Source organism: Salmo trutta, unplaced genomic scaffold (genome assembly GCF_901001165.1).
Source record: "Salmo trutta unplaced genomic scaffold, fSalTru1.1, whole genome shotgun sequence".
Taxonomy (NCBI): Eukaryota; Metazoa; Chordata; class Actinopteri; order Salmoniformes; family Salmonidae; genus Salmo; species Salmo trutta.
This window is the reverse complement of record NW_021823509.1, coordinates 1,196,457-1,213,995: the sequence shown is the minus strand read 5'-3', so window position 1 is coordinate 1,213,995 and position 17,539 is coordinate 1,196,457.

The window sequence follows — 17,539 nt, the reverse complement described above, 5'->3', positions numbered from 1 at the left end:
CACACACACACAAAAGCTACACATGCAAACACACACACACATACTCAAAGAAAATCTGCATAGATTTCCCTGCTTGAGCACACAGGTATTATCCAGGTTAATCAGGTGAGTTGGAGACATTCAATATAAAACATATCCAGTCAAATACACACACACACACACACACACACACACACACACACACACACACACACACACACACACACACACACACACACACATTATACTTCACTCTGAATTGATTATCCTCCATAACGACTTATCATTATTCACATCTTTTAAACCCAACATAAAGGGGTTTATGGTTCAAGTCCATTTTGGTGTAGTCTTTTTAACCTCTTGACGGTCGCCTAGGATAGGCCCCTGGCTACCCTCCCCTTTCGAAACGTTTATAAAGACAATGCAATCGTCCCCCTTGAATCTTATTGGAGCTCTGGTTCAAAAAGGCCCTAAAGATTTATGTTATATAACGTTTGACATGTTTGAACGAACCTAAATAAGAAAAAAATGCATTTTGTTGAAAGAATAGTCCCGCGGCCACGGAGCTTTTGGTGCAGCCTTCAGAACGCGCTAACAACAACAAGCTAATGGAACATAAAGGATGAACTTTTTCGAACGAAAATACATTTGTTGTGGACCTGGGATTCCTGGAAGTGCCTAAGGATGAAGATAATCAAAGGTAAGGGATTATTGACAATAGTATACAAGACTAGATTTGATATGCGATTGTTCCAAGATGGCGCTGACCTGTAACGGTAGCCTATTGTTCTGAGTATCACATCCCCTTTTATCGCAAAGTGTGATTACCCAGTAAAGTTATTTTTAAATCTGGCATTACAGATGCTTTCAAGAGATATTCATCTATAAATCTTAGAATGACAATATTACATTTTAAAAATGTTTTCGAACAGTAATTTAGTAAATTGTAGCGCTATTTCATCGGATGCATTTGAGGGAAAATAGTTAGTCAACGTTACGCACCGATGTAAAATGCTGTTTTTATATATAAATATGAACTTTATCAAACAAAATAATGCATGTATTGTGTAACATAATGTCCTAGGTGTGTCATCTGATGAAGATTGTCAAAGGTTAGTGCTGCATATAGCTGTTTTTTGGTTATTTGTGATGCATGTGGTTGGTCGGAAAATGGCTATGTGGCTACTTTTACGATATACTCCTCTAACATAATCTAATGTTTTGCTTTTGCTGTAAAGCCTTTTTGAAATCGGACAACGTGGTTCGATTCAGGAGAGGTGTATCTATAAAACGATATAATTTGAAAAAAAAAAGGAATTTTTTTTTTAATTAAATTTTGTTATGCTAATGCCGATAGGATTTTTCGCTGGATGTCCGTCCCGTAGGGTTAAGAATTGAAAATACCTTACATGAAAATATTTAGTTATCCCTCCCTGCAGTACAAACTTCATCCAAAATTCAGTTAAGTTTAGCAACAAGACAGTTGCTCTGGTGCAAACTAGCCCTCTACATATTTAACAACTATCAAAACCAAGGTCTCGCTTAAGCTGTAACTAAATTATAGGAGTAGGATTGGGGGGAGAAACAGAGAAAAGGGAAAAAACTCCAACTGCAGACCGAGACGTTTCAAGCCAAGCTTTTTTATTTCTTTTAATTTTATTTAGCCTTTATTTAACTAGGCAAGTCAGTTAAGAACAAATTCTTATTTACAATGACGGCCCACACCGGACGACGCTGAGCCAATTGTGCGCCGCCCTATGGGACTCCCAGTCACGGCCGGATGTGATGCAGCCTTTTAAAGTGGAGATGTGGATTCAGATGTTCAACTTCAGGGCAGAAGGAATTGAAGGAGAGCAGGGATTAGGGGAGAAAGAGAGAAGAGCAGTCACTTGTAACCATAGCCTGGTCGTTTTGCTACCAAGATTTTGGATTCTGAGCTTTAACTTTGAACTCCTATCAAAAAGAAGTGTTCTTTTAGTGTTCAGGATAGAGGTCTGCGTTGCAAATGGCACCATATTCCCTATATAGTGCACTACTTTTGATCAGGACCCATAGGGCTCTAAATAGGGAATAGGGTGCCATTTGGGGCACGGGTTGGTGTTTAGAGTTAAGGGAAGTCAAACGAGGAAAGCAACAAGGTTTTTACTGGTCCCTCAAGATACTGGCTTTGTCCCAATTCTCCCACATTGCTTCCTCTTCTTGTCTCTGTTTCCCTCATAAACATTAAAAGGTTGAAGGATGTGTATGGTTTCTACTAGCTATTTCATTCTAGCCTGCAGAGACACTGGCTGTGTCCCAATTCCCCCAGGTCTTCCTCATCTTGTCTCCTATATCACACCAACAGATTCATCACTTTAACCAATACACTCTATATCACACCAACAGATTCATCACTTTAACCAATACACTCTATATCACACCAACAGATTCATCACTTTAACCAATACACTCTATATCACACCAACAGATTCATCACTTTAACCAATACACTCTATATCACACCAACAGATTCATCATTTTAACCAATACACTCTATATCACACCAACAGATTCATCACTTTAACCAATACACTCTATATCACACCAACAGATTCATCACTTTAACCAATACACTCTATATCACACCAACAGATTCATCACTTTAACCAATACACTCCATATCACACCAACAGATTCATCACTTTCCCCAATACACTCTTATCACACCAACAGATTCATCACTTTAACCAAAACACTCTATATCACACCAACAGATTCATCACTTTCCCCAATACACTCTATATCACACCAACAGATTCATCACTTTAACCAATACACTCTATATCACACCAACAGATTCATCACTTTAACCAATACACTCTATATCACACCAACAGATTCATCACTTTAACCAATACACTCTATATCACACCAACAGATTCATCACTTTAACCAATACACTCTATATCACACCAACAGATTCATCACTTTAACCAATACACTCTATATCACACCAACAGATTCATCACTTTAACCAATACACTCTATATCACACCAACAGATTTATCACTTTAACCAATACACTCTATATCACACCAACAGATTCATCACTTTAACAAATACACTCTATATCACACCAACAGATTCATCACTTTAACCAATACACTCCATATCACACCAACAGATTCATCACTTTCCCCAATACACTCTTATCACACCAACAGATTCATCACTTTAACCAAAACACTCTATATCACACCAACAGATTCATCACTTTCCCCAATACACTCTATATCACACCAACAGATTCATCACTTTAACCAATACACTCTATATCACACCAACAGATTCATCACTTTAACCAATACACTCTATATCACACCCACAGATTCATCACTTTAACCAATACACTCTATATCACACCAACAGATTCATCACTTTAACCAATACACTCTATATCACACCAACAGATTCATCACTTTAACCAATACACTCTATATCACACCAACAGATTCATCACTTTAACCAATACACTCTATATCACACCAACAGATTCATCACTTTTCCCAATACACTCTATATCACACCAACAGATTCATCACTTTAACAAATACACTCTATATCACACCAACAGATTCATCACTTTAACCAATACACTCTATATCACACCAACAGATTCATCACTTTAACCAATACACTCTATATCACACCAACAGATTCATCACTTTAACCAATACACTCTATATCACACCAACAGATTCATCACTTTAACCAATACACTCTATATCACACCAACAGATTCATCACTTTCCCCAATACACTCTATATCACACCAACAGATTCATCACTTTAACAAATACACTCTATATCACACCAACAGATTCATCACTTTAACCAATACACTCCATATCACACCAACAGATTCATCACTTTCCCCAATACACTCTATATCACACCAACAGATTCCATCACTTTAACCAATACACTCTATATCACACCAACAGATTCATCACTTTCCCCAATACACTCTATATCACACCAACAGATTCATCACTTTAACCAATACACTCTATATCACACCAACAGATTCATCACTTTAACCAATACACTCTATATCACACCAACAGATTCATCACTTTAACCAATACACTCTATATCACACCAACAGATTCATCACTTTAACCAATACACTCTATATCACACCAACCGATTCATCCACTTTAACCAATACACTCATATCACACCAACAGATTCATCACTTTAACCAATACACTCTATTATCACACCAACAGATTCATCACTTTAACCAATACACTCTATATCACACCAACAGATTCATCACTTTAACCAATACACTCTATATCACACCAACAGATTCATCACTTTCCCCAATACACTCTATTCACACCAACAGATTCATTACTTTAACCACACACTCTATATCACACCAACAGATTCATCACTTTAACCAATACACTCTATATCACACCAACAGATTCATCACTTTAACCAATACACTCTATATCACACCAACAGATTCATCACTTTAACCAATACACTCTATATCACACCAACAGATTCATCACTTTAACCAATACACTCTATATCACACCAACAGATTCATCACTTTAACCAATACACTCAATATCACACCAACAGATTCATCACTTTAACCAATACACTCTATATCACACCAACAGATTCATCACTTTAACCAATACACTCTATATCACACCAACAGATTCATCACTTTAACCAATACACTCTATATCACACCAACAGATTCATCACTTTCCCCAATACACTCTATTCACACCAACAGATTCATTACTTTAACCAACACACTCTATATCACACCAACAGATTCATCACTTTAACCAATACACTCTATATCACACCAACAGATTCATCACTTTAACCAATACACTCTATATCACACCAACAGATTCATCACTTTAACCAATACACTCTATATCACACCAACAGATTCATCACTTTAACCAATACACTCTATATCACACCAACAGATTCATCACTTTAACCAATACACTCTATATCACACCAACAGATTCATCACTTTAACCAATACACTCTATATCACACCAACAGATTCATCACTTTCCCCAATACACTCTATTCACACCAACAGATTCATTACTTTAACCAACACACTCTATATCACACCAACAGATTCATCACTTTAACCAATACACTCTATATCACACCAACAGATTCATCACTTTAACCAATACACTCTATATCACACCAACAGATTCATCACTTTAACCAATACACTCTATATCACACCAACAGATTCATCACTTTAACCAATACACTCTATATCACACCAACAGATTCATCACTTTAACCAATACACTCTATATCACACCAACAGATTCATCACTTTAACCAATACACTCTATATCACAGCAACAGATTCATCACTTTAACCAATACACTCAATATCACACCAACAGATTCATCACTTTAACCAATACACTCTATATCACACCAACAGATTCATCACTTTAACCAATACACTCTATATCACACCAACAGATTCATCACTTTAACCAATACACTCTATATCACACCAACAGATTCATCACTTTCCCCAATACACTCTATATCACACCAACAGATTCATTACTTTAACCAACACACTCTATATCACACCAACAGATTCATCACTTTAACCAATACACTCTATATCACACCAACAGATTCATCACTTTCCCCAATACACTCTATATCACACCAACAGATTCATCACTTTAACCAATACACTCTATATCACACCAACAGATTCATCACTTTAACCAATACACTCTATATCACAATAACAGATTCATCACTTTAACCAATACACTCTATATCACACCAACAGATTCATCACTTTCCCCAATACACTCTATATCACACCAACAGATTCATCACTTTAACCAATACACTCTATATCACACCAACAGATTCATCACTTTAACCAATACACTCTATATCACACCAACAGATTTATCACTTTAACCAATACACTCTATATCACACCAACAGATTCATCACTTTAACAAATACACTCTATATCACACCAACAGATTCATCACTTTAACCAATACACTCCATATCACACCAACAGATTCATCACTTTCCCCAATACACTCTTATCACACCAACAGATTCATCACTTTAACCAAAACACTCTATATCACACCAACAGATTCATCACTTTCCCCAATACACTCTATATCACACCAACAGATTCATCACTTTCCCCAATACACTCTATTCACACCAACAGATTCATTACTTTAACCAACACACTCTATATCACACCAACAGATTCATCACTTTAACCAATACACTCTATATCACACCAACAGATTCATCACTTTAACCAATACACTCTATATCACACCAACAGATTCATCACTTTAACCAATACACTCTATATCACACCAACAGATTCATCACTTTAACCAATACACTCTATATCACACCAACAGATTCATCACTTTAACCAATACACTCAATATCACACCAACAGATTCATCACTTTAACCAATACACTCTATATCACACCAACAGATTCATCACTTTAACCAATACACTCTATATCACACCAACAGATTCATCACTTTAACCAATACACTCTATATCACACCAACAGATTCATCACTTTCCCCAATACACTCTATATCACACCAACAGATTCATTACTTTAACCAACACACTCTATATCACACCAACAGATTCATCACTTTAACCAATACACTCTATATCACACCAACAGATTCATCACTTTCCCCAATACACTCTATATCACACCAACAGATTCATCACTTTAACCAATACACTCTATATCACACCAACAGATTCATCACTTTAACCAATACACTCTATATCACAATAACAGATTCATCACTTTAACCAATACACTCTATATCACACCAACAGATTCATCACTTTCCCCAATACACTCTATATCACACCAACAGATTCATCACTTTAACCAATACACTCTATATCACACCAACAGATTCATCACTTTAACCAATACACTCTATATCACACCAACAGATTCATCACTTTAACCAATACACTCTATATCACACCAACAGATTCATCATTTTAACCAATACACTCTATATCACACCAACAGATTAATCACTTTAACCAATACACTCTATATCACACCAACAGATTCATCACTTTAACCAATACACTCTATATCACACCAACAGATTTATCACTTTAACCAATACACTCTATATCACACCAACAGATTCATCACTTTAACAAATACACTCTATATCACACCAACAGATTCATCACTTTAACCAATACACTCTATATCACACCCACAGATTCATCACTTTAACCAATACACTCTATATCACACCAACAGATTCATCACTTTAACCAATACACTCTATATCACACCAACAGATTCATCACTTTAACCAATACACTCTATATCACACCAACAGATTCATCACTTTAACCAATACACACTATATCACACCAACAGATTCATCACTTTTCCCAATACACTCTATATCACACCAACACATTCATCACTTTAACCAATACACTCTATATCACACCAACAGATTCATCACTTTAACCAATACACTCTATATCACACCAACAGATTCATCACTTTAACCAATACACTCTATATCACACCAACAGATTCATCACTTTAACCAATACACTCTATATCACACCAACAGATTCATCACTTTAACCAATACACTCTATATCACACCAACAGATTCATCACTTTCCCCAATACACTCTATATCACACCAACAGATTCATCACTTTAACAAATACACTCTATATCACACCAACAGATTCATCACTTTAACCAATACACTCCATATCACACCAACAGATTCATCACTTTCCCCAATACACTCTATATCACACCAACAGATTCATCACTTTAACCAATACACTCTATATCACACCAACAGATTCATCACTTTCCCCAATACACTCTATATCACACCAACAGATTCATCACTTTAACCAATACACTCTATATCACACCAACAGATTCATCACTTTAACCAATACACTCTATATCACACCAACAGATTCATCACTTTAACCAATACACTCTATATCACACCAACAGATTCATCACTTTAACCAATACACTCTATATCACACCAAAAGATTCATCACTTTAACCAATACACTCTATATCACACCAACAGATTCATCACTTTAACCAATACACTCTATATCACACCAACAGATTCATCACTTTAACCAATATACTCTATATCACACCAACAGATTCATCACTTTCCCCAATACATTCTATTCACACCAACAGATTCATTACTTTAACCAACACACTCTATATCACACCAACAGATTCATCACTTTAACCAATACACTCTATATCACACCAACAGATTCATCACTTTAACCAATACACTCTATATCACACCAACAGATTCATCACTTTAACCAATACACTCTATATCACACCAACAGATTCATCACTTTAACCAATACACTCAATATCACACCAACAGATTCATCACTTTAACCAATACACTCTATATCACACCAACAGATTCATCACTTTAACCAATACACTCTATATCACACCAACAGATTCATCACTTTAACCAATACACTCTATATCACACCAACAGATTCATCACTTTCCCCAATACACTCTATATCACACCAACAGATTCATTACTTTAACCAACACACTCTATATCACACCAACAGATTCATCACTTTCCCCAATACACTCTATATCACACCAACAGATTCATCACTTTAACCAATACACTCTATATCACACCAACAGATTCATCACTTTCCCCAATAAACTCTATATCACACCAACAGATTCATCACTTTAACCAATACACTCTATATCACAATAACAGATTCATCACTTTAACCAATACACTCTATATCACACCAACAGATTCATCACTTTCCCCAATACACTCTATATCACACCAACAGATTCATCACTTTAACCAATACACTCAATATCACACCAACAGATTCATCACTTTAACCAATACACTCTATATCACACCAACAGATTCATCACTTTAACCAATACACTCTATATCACACCAGCAGACTCATCACTTTAACCAATACACTCTATATCACACCAACAGATTCATCACTTTAACCAATACACTCTATATCACACCAACAGATTCATCACTTTAACCAATACACTCTATATCACAACAAAAGATTCATCACTTTAACCAATACACTCTATATCACACCAACAGATTCATCACTTTAACCAATACACTCTATATCACACCAACAGATTCATCACTTTAACCAATACACTCTATATCACACCAACAGATTCATCACTTTAACCAATACACTCTATATCACACCAACAGATTCATCACTTTCCCCAATACACTCTATATCACACCAACAGATTCATCACTTTAACCAATACACTCTATATCACACCAACAGATTCATCACTTTAACCAATACACTCTATATCACACCAACAGATTCATCACTTTAACCAATACACTCTATATCACACCAACAGATTCATCACTTTAACCAATACACTCTATATCACACCAACAGATTCATCACTTTAACCAATACACTCTATATCACACCAACAGATTCATCACTTTAACCAATACACTCTATATCACACCAACAGATTCATCACTTTAACCAATACACTCTATATCACACCAACAGATTCATCACTTTCCCCAATACACTCTATTCACACCAACAGATTCATCACTTTAACCAATACACTCTATATCACACCAACAGATTCATCACTTTAACCAATACACTCTATATCACACCAACAGATTCATCACTTAACCAATACACTCTATATCACACCAACAGATTCATCACTTTAACCAATACACTCTATATCACACCAACAGATTCATCACTTTAACCAATACACTCAATATCACACCAACAGATTCATCACTTTAACCAATACACTCTATATCACACCAACAGATTCATCACTTTAACCAATACACTCTATATCACACCAACAGATTCATCACTTTAACCAATACACTCTATATCACACCAACAGATTCATCACTTTCCCCAATACACTCTATATCACACCAACAGATTCATTACTTTAACCAACACACTCTATATCACACCAACAGATTCATACTTTAACCAATACACTCTATATCACACCAACAGATTTATCACTTTCCCCAATACACTCTATATCACACCAACAGATCATCACTTTAACCAATACACTCTATATCACACCAACAGATTCATCACTTTAACCAATACACTCTATATCACAACAACAGATTCATCACTTTAACCAATACACTCTATATCACACCAACAGATTCATCACTTTCCCCAATACACTCTATATCACACCAACAGATTCATCACTTTAACCAATACACTCTATATCACACCAACAGATTCATCACTTTAACCAATACACTCTATATCACACCAACAGATTCATCACTTTAACCAATACACTCTATATCACACCAACAGATTCATCATTTTAACCAATACACTCTATATCACACCAACAGATTCATCACTTTAACCAATACACTCTATATCACACCAACAGATTCATCACTTTAACCAATACACTCTATATCACACCAACAGATTTATCACTTTAACCAATACACTCTATATCACACCAACAGATTCATCACTTTAACAAATACACTCTATATCACACCAACAGATTCATCACTTTAACCAATACACTCTATATCACACCCACAGATTCATCCCTTTAACCAATACACTCTATATCACACCAACAGATTCATCACTTTAACCAATACACTCTATATCACACCAACAGATTCATCACTTTAACCAATACACTCTATATCACACCAACAGATTCATCACTTTAACCAATACACACTATATCACACCAACAGATTCATCACTTTTCCCAATACACTCTATATCACACCAACACATTCATCACTTTAACCAATACACTCTATATCACACCAACAGATTCATCACTTTAACCAATACACTCTATATCACACCAACAGATTCATCACTTTAACCAATACACTCTATATCACACCAACAGATTCATCACTTTAACCAATACACTCTATATCACACCAACAGATTCATCACTTTAACCAATACACTCTATATCACACCAACAGATTCATCACTTTCCCCAATACACTCTATATCACACCAACAGATTCATCACTTTAACAAATACACTCTATATCACACCAACAGATTCATCACTTTAACCAATACACTCCATATCACACCAACAGATTCATCACTTTCCCCCAATACACTCTATATCACACCAACAGATTCATCACTTTAACCAATACACTCTATATCACACCAACAGATTCATCACTTTCCCCAATACACTCTATATCACACCAACAGATTCATCACTTTAACCAATACACTCTATATCACACCAACAGATTCATCACTTTAACCAATACACTCTATATCACACCAACAGATTCATCACTTTAACCAATACACTCTATATCACACCAACAGATTCATCACTTTAACCAATACACTCTATATCACACCAAAAGATTCATCACTTTAACCAATACACTCTATATCACACCAACAGATTCATCACTTTAACCAATACACTCTATATCACACCAACAGATTCATCACTTTAACCAATACACTCTATATCACACCAACAGATTCATCACTTTAACCAATACACTCTATATCACACCAACAATTCATCACTTTCCCCAATACACTCTATATCACACAACAGATTCATCACTTTAACAAATACACTCTATATCACACCAACAGATTCATCACTTTAACCAATACACTCCATATCACACCAACAGATTCATCACTTTCCCCAATACACTCTATATCACACCAACAGATTCATCACTTTAACCAATACACTCTATATCACACCAACAGATTCATCACTTTCCCCAATACACTCTATATCACACCAACAGATTCATCACTTTAACCAATACACTCTATATCACACCAACAGATTCATCACTTTAACCAATACACTCTATATCACACCAACAGATTCATCACTTTAACCAATACACTCTATATCACACCAACAGATTCATCACTTTAACCAATACACTCTATATCACACCAAAAGATTCATCACTTTAACCAATACACTCTATATCACACCAACAGATTCATCACTTTAACCAATACACTCTATATCACACCAACAGATTCATCACTTTAACCAATACACTCTATATCACACCAACAGATTCATCACTTTCCCCAATACACTTTATTCACACCAACAGATTCATTACTTTAACCAACACACTCTATATCACACCAACAGATTCATCACTTTAACCAATACACTCTATATCACACCAACAGATTCATCACTTTAACCAATACACTCTATATCACACCAACAGATTCATCACTTTAACCAATACACTCAATATCACACCAACAGATTCATCACTTTAACCAATACACTCTATATCACACCAACAGATTCATCACTTTAACCAATACACTCTATATCACACCAACAGATTCATCACTTTAACCAATACACTCTATATCACACCAACAGATTCATCACTTTCCCCAATACACTCTATATCACACCAACAGATTCATTACTTTAACCAACACACTCTATATCACACCAACAGATTCATCACTTTAACCAATACACTCTATATCACACCAACAGATTCATCACTTCCCCAATACACTCTATATCACACCAACAGATTCATCACTTTAACCAATACACTCTATATCACACCAACAGATTCATCACTTTAACCAATACACTCTATATCACACCAACAGATTCATCACTTTCCCCAATACACTCTATATCACACCAACAGATTCATCACTTTACAAATACACTCTATATCACACCAACAGATTCATCACTTTAACCAATACACTCCATATCACACCAACAGATTCATCACTTTCCCCAATACACTCTATATCACACCAACAGATTCATCACTTTAACCAATACACTCTATATCACACCAACAGATTCATCACTTTCCCCAATACACTCTATATCACACCAACAGATTCATCACTTTAACCAATACACTCTATATCACACCAACAGATTCATCACTTTAACCAATACACTCTATATCACACCAACAGATTCATCACTTTAACCAATACACTCTATATCACACCAACAGATTCATCACTTTAACCAATACCCTATATCCACACCAAAAGATTCATCACTTTTAACCAATACACTCTATATCACACAACAGATTCATCACTTTAACCAATACACTCTATATCACACCAACAGATTCATCACTTTAACCAATACACTCTATATCACACCAACAGATTCATCACTTTCCCCAATACACTTTATTCACACCAACAGATTCATTACTTTAACCAACACACTCTATATCACACCAACAGATTCATCACTTAACCAATACACTCTATATCACACAACAGTCATCACTTAACCAATACACTCTATATCACACCAACAGATTCATCACTTTAACCAATACACTCTATATCACACCAACAGATTCATCACTTAACCATACACTCATATCACACCAACAGATTCATCACTTTAACCAATAACTCTATATCACACCAACAGATTCATCACTTAACCAAATACACTCACTATCACACCAACAGATTCATCACTTCCCCAATACACTCTATATCACACCAACAGATTCATCACTTTAACCAATACACTCTATATCACACCAACAGATTCATCACTTTCCCCAATACACTATATATCACACCAACAGATTCATCACTAACCAATACACTCTATCACACCCAACAGATTCATCACTTTAACCAATACACTCCTATCACACCAACAGATTCATCACTTTAACCAACACACTCTAATCACACCAACAGATTCATCACTGTAACCAATACACTCTATATCACACCAAAGATCATCACTTTAACCAACACTCTATCACACCAAACAGATCAACTTTAACCAATACACTCTATATCACACCAACAGATCATCACTTAAACCAATACACTCTATATCACACCAACAGATTCATCACTTTCCCCAATACACTTTATTCACACCAACAGATTCATTACTTTAACCAACACACTCTATATCACACCAACAGCCACTTTAACCAATACACTCTATCACACCAAACAGATTCATCACTTTAACCAATACACTCTATATCACACCAACAGATTCATCACTTTAACCAATACACTCTATATCACACCAACAGATTCATCACTTTAACCAATACACTCAATATCACACCAACAGATTCATCACTTTAACCAATACACTCTATATCACACCAACAGATTCATCTACTTTAACCAATACACTCTATATCACACCAACAGATTCATCCTTTAACCAACACTCTATAATCACACCAACAGATTCATCACTTTCCCCAATACACTCTATATCACACCAACAGATTCATTACTTTAACCAACACACTCTATATCACACCAACAGATTCATCACTTTAACCAATACACTCTATATCACACCAACAGATTCATCACTTTCCCCAATACACTCTATATCAACCAACAGATTCATCACTTTAACCAATACACTCTATATCACACAACAGATCATCACTTTACCCAATACACTCTATATCACACCAACAGATTCATCACTTTCCCCAATACACTCTATATCACACCAACAGATTCATCACTTTAACAAATACACTCTATATCACACCAACAGATTCATCACTTTAACCAATACACTCCATATCACACCAACAGATTCATCACTTTCCCCAATACACTCTATATCACACCAACAGATTCATCACTTTAACCAATACACTCTATATCACACCAACAGATTCATCACTTTCCCCAATACCCTCTATATCACACCAACAGATTCATCACTTTAACCAATACACTCTATATCACACCAACAGATTCATCACTTTAACCAATACACTCTATATCACACCAACAGATTCATCACTTTAACCAATTACACTCTATATCACACCAACAGATTCATCACTTTAACCAATACACTCTATATCACACCAAAAGATTCATCACTTTAACCAATTACACTCTATATCACACCAACAGATTCATCACTTTAACCAATACACTCTATATCACACCAACAGATTCATCACTTTAACCAATACACTCTATATCACACCAACCAGATTCATCACTTTCCCCAATACACTTTATTCACACCAACAGATTCATTACTTTAACCAACACACTCTATATCACACCAACAGATTCATCACTTTAACCAATACACTCTATATCACACCAACAGATTCATCACTTTAACCAATACACTCTATATCACACCAACAGATTCATCACTTTAACCAATACACTCTATATCACACCAACAGATTCATCACTTTAACCAATACACTCAATATCACACCAACAGATTCATCACTTTAACCAATACACTCTATATCACACCAACAGATTCATCACTTTAACCAATACACTCTATATCACACCAACAGATTCATCACTTTAACCAATACACTCTATATCACACCAACAGATTCATCACTTTCCCCATACACTCTATATCACACCAACAGATTCATTACTTTAACCAACACACTCTATATCACACCAACAGATTCATCACTTTAACCAATACACTCTATATCACACCAACAGATTCATCACTTTCCCCAATACACTCTATATCACACCAACAGATTCATCACTTTAACCAATACACTCTATATCACACCAACAGATTCATCACTTTCCCCAATACACTCTATATCACACCCAACAGATTCATCACTTTAACCAATACACTCTATATCACAATAACAGATTCATCACTTTAACCAATACACTCTATATCACACCAACAGATTCATCACTTTCCCCAATACACTCTATATCACACCAACAGATTCATCACTTTAAACAATACACTCAATATCACACCAACAGATTCATCACTTTAACCAATACACTCTATATCACACCAACAGATTCATCACTTTAACCAATACACTTTATATCACACCAGCAGACTCATCACTTTAACCAATACACTCTATATCACACCAACAGATTCATCACTTTAACCAATACACTCTATATCACACCAACAGATTCATCACTTTAACCAATACACTCTATATCACAACAAAAGATTCATCACTTTAACCAATACACTCTATATCACACCAACAGATTCATCACTTTAACCAATACACTCTATATCACACCAACAGATTCATCACTTTAACCAATACACTCTATATCACACCAACAGATTCATACTTAACAATACACTCAATATCACACCAACAGATTCATCACTTTAACCAATACACTCTATATCACACCAACAGATTCATCACTTTAACCAATACACTCTATATCACACCAACAGATTCATCACTTTAACCAATACACTCTATATCACACCAACAGATTCATCACTTTCCCCAATACACTCTATATCACACCAACAGATTCATTACTTTAACCAACACACTCTATATCACAACCAACAGATTCATCACTTTAACCAATACACTCTATATCACACCAACAGATTCATCACTTTCCCCAATACACTCTATATCACACCAACAGATTCATCACTTTAACCAATACACTCTATATCACACCAACAGATTCATCACTTTCCCCAATACACTCTATATCACACCAACAGATTCATCACTTTAACCAATACACTCTATATCACAATAACAGATTCATCACTTTAACCAATACACTCTATATCACACCAACAGATTCATCACTTTCCCCAATACACTCTATATCACACCAACAGATTCATCACTTTAAACAATACACTCAATATCACACCAACAGATTCATCACTTTAACCAATACACTCTATATCACACCAACAGATTCATCACTTTAACCAATACACTCTATATCACACCAGCAGACTCATCACTTTAACCAATACACTCTATATCACACCAACAGATTCATCACTTTAACCAATACACTCTATATCACACCAACAGATTCATCACTTTAACCAATACACTCTATATCACAACAAAAGATTCATCACTTTAACCAATACACTCTATATCACACCAACAGATTCATCACTTTAACCAATACACTCTATATCACACCAACAGATTCATCACTTTAACCAATACACTCTATATCACACCAACAGATTCATCACTTTAACCAATACACTCTATATCACACCAACAGATTCATCACTTTAACCAATACACTCTATATCACACCAACAGATTCATCACTTTAACCAATACACTCTTATATCACACCAACAGATTTATCACTTTAACCAATACACTCTATATCACACCAACAGATTCATCACTTTAACAAATGCACTCTATATCACACCAACAGATTCATCACTTTAACCAATACACTCCATATCACACCAACAGATTCATCACTTTCCCCAATACACTCTATATCACACTAACAGATTCATCACTTTAAC